Source organism: Bidens hawaiensis, unplaced genomic scaffold, assembly GCF_021521415.1.
Source record: "Bidens hawaiensis isolate Kalapana, Puna unplaced genomic scaffold, B.hawaiensis_p1.1 tig00063406_1, whole genome shotgun sequence".
Taxonomy (NCBI): domain Eukaryota; kingdom Viridiplantae; phylum Streptophyta; class Magnoliopsida; order Asterales; family Asteraceae; genus Bidens; species Bidens hawaiensis.
The window spans coordinates 1-9,729 of record NW_027501340.1 but is presented as its reverse complement, the minus strand read 5'-3'; the positions used below and the strand labels follow the sequence as shown (position 1 = coordinate 9,729).

The following is a 9,729-nucleotide window of genomic DNA, read 5'->3' as shown; positions in this document are numbered from 1 at the left end:
GCGGGGTCCAAGGGGCAGAGCCCCTGGCTGGGTTAAGCTGCCATGTCAACTTGGAAAAATTTTATTTTCATTAACTGTCTTAATACATTTTCTATTAGGATTTTAAATTATTATTTTATTCTCTAACTCATTCGTTATGACGAATTAAGCCTGATTCGTTAACTGATTCGTTATTCTGGTTCGTTATCTTATCATGGTTAGGTTCGTTATCCTAGTTCATCATCTTGTCATCATTTGGTTCGTCATTCTGATTTGTTATCTGAACATGACTTGATTCGTTATCTTAACATAACGAATTGGGCGAGTAACGAATCACCTGATTCGTTATCTTGTCACAACGAACTGGGTGAGCAAATTCGCTATTCTGACACAACGAATGGGCAAACTGATTCGTTATCTGGACATAACGAATGGGTGAACTAATTCGTTATCTGGACATAACGAATTGCATCAATCTTATCCAGACTTTGACCCAGAGGTCAAAGTCAAAATTGTCAAGAACATCAACACAGTTAACATATGCCAGATCCCGATTAACCCTCAAATCTTGAATAATAACACAAAATTGATATCAATCTACTCGTATTCATGACGCCAACAAACCCCAATCAACTAAACCATCAATCAGTCCATTTTTAATGGTGCGATAGGTCCATATACATACCCAGTTCTTTAGGTTATCAATTAACATATCAAACATTAACGGATTTAGTTGAGACTCATTGCGTTTGATTCGTTTCTATCAGTTATATACATATCTAGAATTACTTAAACGAATCCGAGCCTAAGCGAAAAAGTTCTCATTATAAACGTACCATAAACGAGTCGATCTACGGACACGATCTAGTATTGATGTAGGTTGGGCTTGTTACGACGTTCTAGCACCAACAAGCTCGGGTTTTCACATTCGGATCTTGGCTCGGAATATAAGATGGTGTTTCTGTGTGTTTTTCAAGGTGTAGGCTATGGTGTAGAGATGGATAAAAATGGAAAGATTTAGGGTTTAAGGGGTATTTATACTCCCTTAAGCCCATGGACCTAAGGGCCATTCCATTTTTTATTCCATCTTCTAAAATCCAAGCCCGTCCTCTTATAGTTTATTATCTAAACCGATACACGACACGTTATTGATTAAACGAAATTTATTTTATTTTATAACTAAAAGTAGGATGTTACAATCCAACTTGATCTCATAACAAAGTTTTGACCGACAAAACTGAACACTCTCTTAACGTGCATTGTTAGTTCTAAAACAATAGAACTACATACTTGGTTAAGTCTTATTAGTTTTATTGAGTTATCTCATAACATTTATTATTTTGGGAAGTTGACTTTGGGTTTGACCAACCCGAACCAACAACCCGAACACTCGTTAAAAAGCCGTTTTAGTATCTATATTCCGAAGGGACTTGCATTCTTGCATTTTTACCCACCTTATTACTTAACATAGGTTGAGTAAATATTAAGGTTAAATACTTTAACCCGGTTTTGAGCAAACTTACATTTTTAAAGGGTTATTATTATAATTTCTTACATGGTTGCATTTTAAACCTTCAACTTTAATTGTTTACATTACTTAATATTTATTTTATCCTAAACACTTCCAAGACAACTTTCCTAATACAAGATTTCTTTTATTTTAGGCTTCGTTCGTTAAACCCCGACATACCGGTTAAACTCCAAATCAACCATCTTTCAAGTTTATTACTTTAACGTGAGTACTTTTCATACCCCGTTTTCCATCTTTCGTTTTTGGGGTGATATTGCATACTTATTCAAACAATATGTTTTATACTTAAGTCTTAAACCACAAACTTTCTTGCATACTTTACTTAAATAATTGCTCGATTTGGTGTTCTATGCTTACATGATTATTTGCCTACGTGTTTATCACTTTTGGTTGGTGGAACTATAAATCCTAGTCTATTTGGCAACCCCTTATAGCAAGGTGTCATTAACGTAATGCTATTAACGATAACTATAAAATCCTAGACTATTCCGCATCCTCTTATAGCTATGTCTCGCTAATGTGTTTAGCGATATCTATTTATCAAAGTTATTGCTTGTATTTATTGTTTCGTATACAAGATTGTGGCATTTCTTATTATATACATATCCGTTCAAAACTATGAAATTGCTCACCAACCTTTGTGTTGCTAAACTTTATTTTATGCAATGTTACAGGTTTGACTTTTGTTCACTTGAGGACTTGATGAAAAACGTTATCAAGACTATTAGGATATTAGCAAAACAAACAATATATATATATATATATTTGTTTACTTGTATAATTGTTTTTGTATGAACAAGTTATGGGTGTTGTTTATTGTTTCATGAAACAAAATGAGCTGATTAAATATTGTCGATTTAATAGCGTCTTGTGTATTTGTCCAATCACGTTGCATCCAGGCATGTTCCGTCGCCTTTGATCGGGGTGTGACAAATATTTACATATTTTTTTAAATATATTTATAAATTTATTATCATTATTTATATATAAGATATGATGAAAATATTTAAATAATATATAAATCTTTTGCAAATGCATAACCACTAATCTGTACTTAAAGCTTAAACTTCTAATATCTCAATTCCAGAAAATGCCCCACGACGAAAACTATAGTTTACTTTAATTTTGTTTATTGCAATTTGACCATAACAATCTCTAATTAATTCTCAAACTTGACCACTAAGTAATTTGACTGTAGGATGGATGTGAGTGGAGAAATGGACGGAAACACTGGAAACAAATCATAGGTACTTATTAATTATTTTGTCTAAATTGTTTTTTTATTGACATTTATACTCGTGCTTTAATCAAATATATGCTGATTTCATCAGTCGTATCGAGCTAGTAAGCCCGTGCAAGACTAATATGGCAATATACCAAGGAAAGTTACTTCTCAAGGTGACTGGTAAATGCCATCTAAATTCAAATAAAATACTGGTTGACTTTTCAAGAGCTCAAAATATGTAACAGTTATAGTTTGTTGAGGATAAACACGGGTTTTGGGTCGATATTGAACATTCTTTCGAGTCAATTTTGGAACAAAAGGGTAAATCCGAAATCTTTCAAAAGGTTGGTTTTGAGTTAATTGCTGGTATTTTTAAAAGGGAAAAATACCGTATATTTTAAAATTACTTTTTGTGAAGTTAAAACACAAACTAATTGATTTGGGCTAAGTTTTCTGAATCGATAAAACCCATTTTGACAGGCGGCCTGTAGTGTAAAACTACACTGAACAATAAGTTTTGATGATATTTTAAAATTTTAAGTACTTTATATTAAGAATAAAGTATTAACAAGGTGTGCAAGAAACAGAGAAAATTGAACCGAAATAAAAAAAACAAACTGACTGTTCTGTATTTAACTTTCTTCAAAACCAAAATATTAGTTTTCGTTAGATTTAGAAATAGTGCGTGAAATGAGCCAAGCTCAAGCTTGTAAAACTACTAACGAGTCGAGCTCGAACTTTTTAAGTAGAGGTCAAGCTCTCGTAAGTTAAATGAGACTGAGCTCAAGCTTGAAAAACTACCAATGAGTTGAGCTCGAGCATTAGTAACAAGCTAAGCAAGGTCTCTCGTAGGTTAAACGAGCTGAGATATCTTTGGCTTGGCTTGTTTACAGTGCTACTCAAAAGTCTAGAAACTATGCCAATAAACATAAAACCGGTGCAAAAGCTTGAATATGGCAGGTTATTAAAGGTTTTGCCTTTTGGCAATGATGAATTATTTGATCTTGGGCTGGAGAGGGGCAACTATATTGAATTTGATGAGCCTGCACTCAATTCTGTGATAAAACACTATATGTATATATCAATCTATGGTTGGTCACTAACTATTCATATAGTTAAGCGTTTTTATTTTATACATTATGCGGGTACATAAGTTCAACGTTTGCTTTGAAGTTCAAAACGTAGTACCGCTATAGACTTATGCTAACAAGACAATAAACAATGTTATCTTGTTTCCATGTTATTTCCTTAAGACTATATGTAATGTGTAAAATGTTTTAATGTGATGAATGAATATTATAACTTTAATTACGATGTGGTATAAATTATAAATATTTTTTATATTAATATTCCCTATGATTATTTTGAGCTAGTTTTTATTTAATTCTACTTGGTTCAGGTTCATTATTAAATTTCATAGGTTGAAAGTGTTAACGAGCTAAAACAATATAATTAAGCTAAATAAGAGATGCAAATATATCAAAAGAAGTTAAACAGTCAGATTTTAAATCTAATTTTACATTATAATGCAAACAATAAAGATGAATGAATTAAATCTCATTAGCTCACATCAAGTAATCCCCCGCTTGTGGTCTAGTAGTAGGAAGACTTTGTTTCTCCACTAGAGACCCAAGTTCAATCCCTACTTGTGTCTCTTTCGGTGGATATTGGTAACGAAGGACTTGAGCTAGACCATGCGAGATTGTTAGTTTGGATCCCGAGCCCTCCCGGGTTCTCATTCCACCTTGTGTTACGCCATAGAGTTCTGTTCTTGTGGCGACACAACGACTGTCAAGTGGCAGCCGATGGTATGGTTTCCCGAGGGAACGCCAAAGACAAACTCTGAAGCCAACATGGACCTGGTTAAGACAACACAGTCTGGCTTGAGTGAGGCAATGGGGCTATATAAATTAGAAAGTGTGATGACCTAAACACCAAAAATAAAGTCGTTCTAAAGAAAACTCATATCACGTAAAACAAAATTGAACAACAAAACCCCTTTAATCATTGAAATTGATTCAGGGTTTTTGTTTATATGATGAAAACAAATAACTTTCATGTTCACAATTTACCTGGAAAGCTTGAGGAACTTGGAGAATCGTGATGTGATGGGAAGAAACGTTGACTCTTGGAAAGTCAAATTATTAAGAACTTGATATTGAAGCACTTATGGACGGTTTTTGGGAGTAAGAATCGATAATAAAGAAATAATGTTTAGGGAGGTTGGTTTATATAGCAAATTCGTTTACAACTCGTTAATTGATAAGATTTGGAGAATCACTCCTGTAAGGAAGAAAATAAACATAAAAGAGCCAAATGATCTCAACTTGGGGATTAAGTTACTGGCTTTAGTGTTAGGAACATGTCCACATTCGTTTTCTTAGAGAAAAATCGAATAAAAAGACGAATTAGACAAGATCTCCAACTATAATCGAGTAAAGTCGTTTAAAAAATGAAAACTGCAGAACTGCTACTTGGTAGCGTATTGTGACCAGGATGAAGCTTCATCGTAACCTAGTTTGACGGGTCAACTCGTTGAACAATTTGTTTAAATAACACAATTAACCCATGAACTTGACTAAATGCAATTATAAACACCTGTTTAATATATTTGAGGATTATTTAACATATCTAAAATACTTTGATAATATAAATGAACAATTTTTTTTATATAATTAATGTAAATGAAAATAATTAACAATAATTTATATCCAAACCAAAAATTTAAGCAGATCGTGTTTTCGGGTTCAAAAAATGACAAATCTTACATAATTCTTCCAAAGAGGTTGAAAGAGGTGATAAAGGTGCTTGTACTTCAGGTACGGCTGCAAAAAGGTGGTTGTGGAGGAAGAGTCAAATAGTGACGGGTCTGATGATGATGAGGAAGAAGACAAGCATGATGAGGGTGATGATGGCGTTCATGATCATGATAACGATGATGATAATGGTGGTGATGGCAATGCGGATGTTGGAAATGTAGAGGGTGAGACTTCAACTGTTGATGCCGAAGGGCAATTTAAAGATCCTGAGATTGAAAGACGTCACAAGGAGGACCAAGATATGGAGAAGATGGCGGAAGAATAGATCAAAGGAATTCAAGGTAAAAATGTCCCGTGGTCCTTTATCTCCTGTAGTGGGCATTATAGATTCAATATATGTGCTGGCTACATTGGATGGACCTGTCGAAGATACCGCTGGTCCCTCTCAGACACTCTTCGACCATGAAGTGTCGAGTGCTCTAGTTGAAGGGGAAAGTCCTCATATTCAAAAGAGAAAGTGGATCGGGATTAGTGATCGATGGAGCTTCATAGACCAAAACGATCTCTTTCATGATGCTAGTCAAATTCTCTTTAGCATAAGGGATCATGTCAATGAATGCTGGGTAATTCGAAGGGCAAATGGTGATCTTACGTATCTTCCCACACCTAATTGCACACTTCGTCTGAAATGGAATTTAAACCACTTTTTAAGATAAGAGGATGATGCCACGGGATTTGCTCATTAGTACAAAAGTAACATAAAAAAATGGAAGCCAAGAAAAACTTAGAAAACTACAAAGTTAAGGAAAGAAGTTCCCTCACCTCACCGAGATCAATAAATACATTGAAAATTTGAGAGACGTCTGGAAGTACAAGATGGCCTACCAGTGGACCTATTGTTTATCACAGATGCTTTTGAGGATGACATGTTTGATCCACTGAATGGATGGACTTTTGATGACAGTTGTGTAGTACAATGGTGGAATTGATCTTTGTTTCTTCGATGAGCATGAACTTCTTCGATTGGGAGAACAAGATATCTTGAAGCTTCAACGGTCAATGATGGGAGATCTGGAAATCAATAAGTTTAACAAGTTCGTCAATCGCTTCATCAAAAATCGATTGTTTGAAGCAGATGTCACGTATAACTATGAGACAGATTGATGAAGAAGAGTTAGATACATAATCTGTCATCAATACAAAAGCCTAGAGTGAGATTGTTGGACCTCGTTTTGTTTATTTGTTTGGCTTATGTATTACATGGTTCAATCACGTAATATTTGTTTAGCTTTTGTTTAACTCTTGTATTGGGCCGAAGGCCACTTGCTTGTAATTGCTCATTTGGGCCCATCATTAAAGGCTCATTTATGAAAACCTAGGAGTGTGTATGGACACTATAATTAGTGTACTATTCATCCATGCATCATAACCTTGTTGTCACTTTTCTTTCTCTACCTCCATTACTTTCTCTCTCTACGGGTTTGCTACAATTGATCCCAGATTTTAGTGATTTTAGTGATTTTTGCTCACTAATGTCTCGTATTGATCCAAACAAATTGCCAGATCCATTTTGAAAACTTACACTAACAACAACATATATTATTTTTTCCAAAATTGCTCTTTATGTGTACGATGCATAAGCATGATACCACCATGACTCGTTTAACACTAAATTCAGACTTTAAAATTTGTCCATGTTTTGATTGCATAGTGTTTCACCAAGGTATTTTAAAGGTATTAGAGTTAATGTTTAACCTAGTAATTTAGATATTTAGGTTAATATTAGATAGAATCATAATTTTATACAAGATATTGAAGGTCATTATCTATATTAAAAAACTATTTGGATCTAAGTCATTATTTAAATAAGAAAGATGATGCAGCGGTATAAACAAAACGAAGATCGAATCACGTTGATTCAGTGAATACCCGTGATGAACTTCAAAACTCCCAAATCCCACCCAAAGGTCTAGGGAAAATGAAGAGAAAAACGAAATTTATTAATATTTAAGTCTCCTTGTTCATCTTACATCACCAACATATAAATAAGAGTTCTAATACGAAATTGGCCTAAAACGGGCCATGGGCCAAACACAAACCCAAAAATAAAAACATAAAAAGTGCTGAAAAAACAATAAAAGGCTCAAAACTTTATTTAGGAGTCGTTTTTGGGCTTCAGACAGGGGCCAAACCGCTGTAGGCATTTGCCACAATGTGCTCCTCGTCTCAAGCTTGGATTCGACTGGTAATGGGCCTGAAACGGAGCTTCGTGGGCCAAGTTATGACCTTTTTCGTGGACCACCCTTTGTTGCGCGATCTTGGGCCTCCAGAAACATAATAGCCCAGTCTTCAATACTTGGGCCGACATCAAAAGACCATAAATTAGAGGAAGAAACAAACTACTTTCGTTGTATAAGGTAGCGTGTGCTCTAAGGTGATATTATTTTGATTTATACATGGGCCTCATCATTAATTGTTTATTATATTACGGAACTCTTATTTGTTTGCATGTCACGAATTAAATGTCAGCTTAAGTTGAAATTCTCACAGATTGCTCTCAAAGAGTTTTGTATTTCTCCCCAAATTGAAAAAGATAAATCAAGGAAAAAAAGTACTAAACGTACACTGATTGAAAAAAACTACACATGCAGTCTGCCCACTACAACATAAGGTAACTAGAAATCACTGCTCATTAATGACGACGGAAGAGGGAAAAAATAAAACAAAAACATACTTCCTCCGTCCAATTATAAGTGTCATAGTTTGACTTTTCAAGTCTTTCTTTTGCAACCTTGACTGTAAATATTTTTGTTTGTATCATATAATACTTGATGAAAATTATATCAATGTAAACTACATTTAAAATCCAATCCATTCATATATTTTACATCAAGTATTATATAACACAAACAAAAATATTGTCGATCAAAATTAAATAAAAAAGACTTAAAAAATCAAACTAAAACAGTTATAATAAAACAGAGGGAGTACACTGCAATTGCATCCAGTCATGTATAGGTGACCATCACGGGATGTTGAAAGATTTAAAACGCTAAGATAGAAATAATAATTTAATGCAAGTGTAAGATGAGTGGCGGAGAGATGGCTGTGGATTATGAAATAAAAAATGTAGCCACGTAGTTAAAAGAAACTTCTTATAACACTAGACTAGGCACAAAACAAATTACTCAAAAACAGAAAAGCATATATATAATCTACATCTTAAGTCCTTACATATTCATTACATGGTCGATGAAATTCTCAATAGACGCATGAGAAGATCCACCCTCAACAAGTGCATGCCTACTCTTCTCTTTCATGTCTTTCACCTTCTTTCTTAACTCAGCATCACTCATCAACTTCCTAATCCCGCCTTCAATCTCTTCCGTCTTCACCAGTATCACCTCGTTGTCACCGCCTTCTTTCCTACTCATCCGGTAATCCATCCTAATCTCCGTCGCAATCCCAAGCTCCACCACGAGCTCAAAAGCGTTCAGCTGCTGTTCCGCGTATAATGGCCAAGCCGCCATGGGAACCCCAAACCATATACTCTCCAACGTCGAGTTCCACCCACAGTGCGACACAAACCCACCAACTGACGGGTGGGCCAACACTGCGGTCTGCGGGGCCCACCCTATCACTTTCCCCAAACCGGATGTGCGTTCAAGGAAGCCCTCGGGAAGGACCTCTTCAAAGTTGTCATAATCCTTGGGAAACTCCATCTTTCCTTTGGCCGGTGGCCTACGGAGTGACCACAGAAACCTGTGTCCACTCCGTTCAAGGGCCACCGCTATTTCCTTCACTTGTTCCTCGTTGAAGCCTCCCATGCTTCCGAAGCACAAGAACACCACCGAGCTATCTGGCTGTTCGTTTAGCCACCTCATAATCTCGTCGGTTTTACAGTCATTGTTCTTGTTCTCTAAGTTTACTATCGGACCTACCGGATACACTAGAGGGATGTCTGGACTACTGCTTAAAAGTTTCTCTAGTGGATGTGTTTCCAGATCTTGAAACGTATTTACTAGAATACCCTTCGACTCACGGAACCTTGTAGTGATATCGAGAAACCATTTGGACCCGCCTTCCTTATCAAACAAAACTCCGGGTAAAACCTTAGCCGGTACCGGGTTAACAAAACCCGGTACAGGCAACTCGGTTTCCGAGTTTTTCAACTCGGTTACATCAAAGCCCTCATCGTCCCGCTTGGCCTCCAGGTAAAACATAAGCCCAAGCGA

General features: G+C 35.7%; 1 pseudogene; it reads right to left on the bottom strand.

The window, feature by feature from the left end:
• Positions 1 to 8,639: 8,639 nt before the first annotated feature.
• On the bottom strand, positions 8,640 to 9,723 carry LOC143603941 (UDP-glycosyltransferase 71E1 pseudogene; annotated as a pseudogene).
• Positions 9,724 to 9,729: the final 6 nt, after the last annotated feature.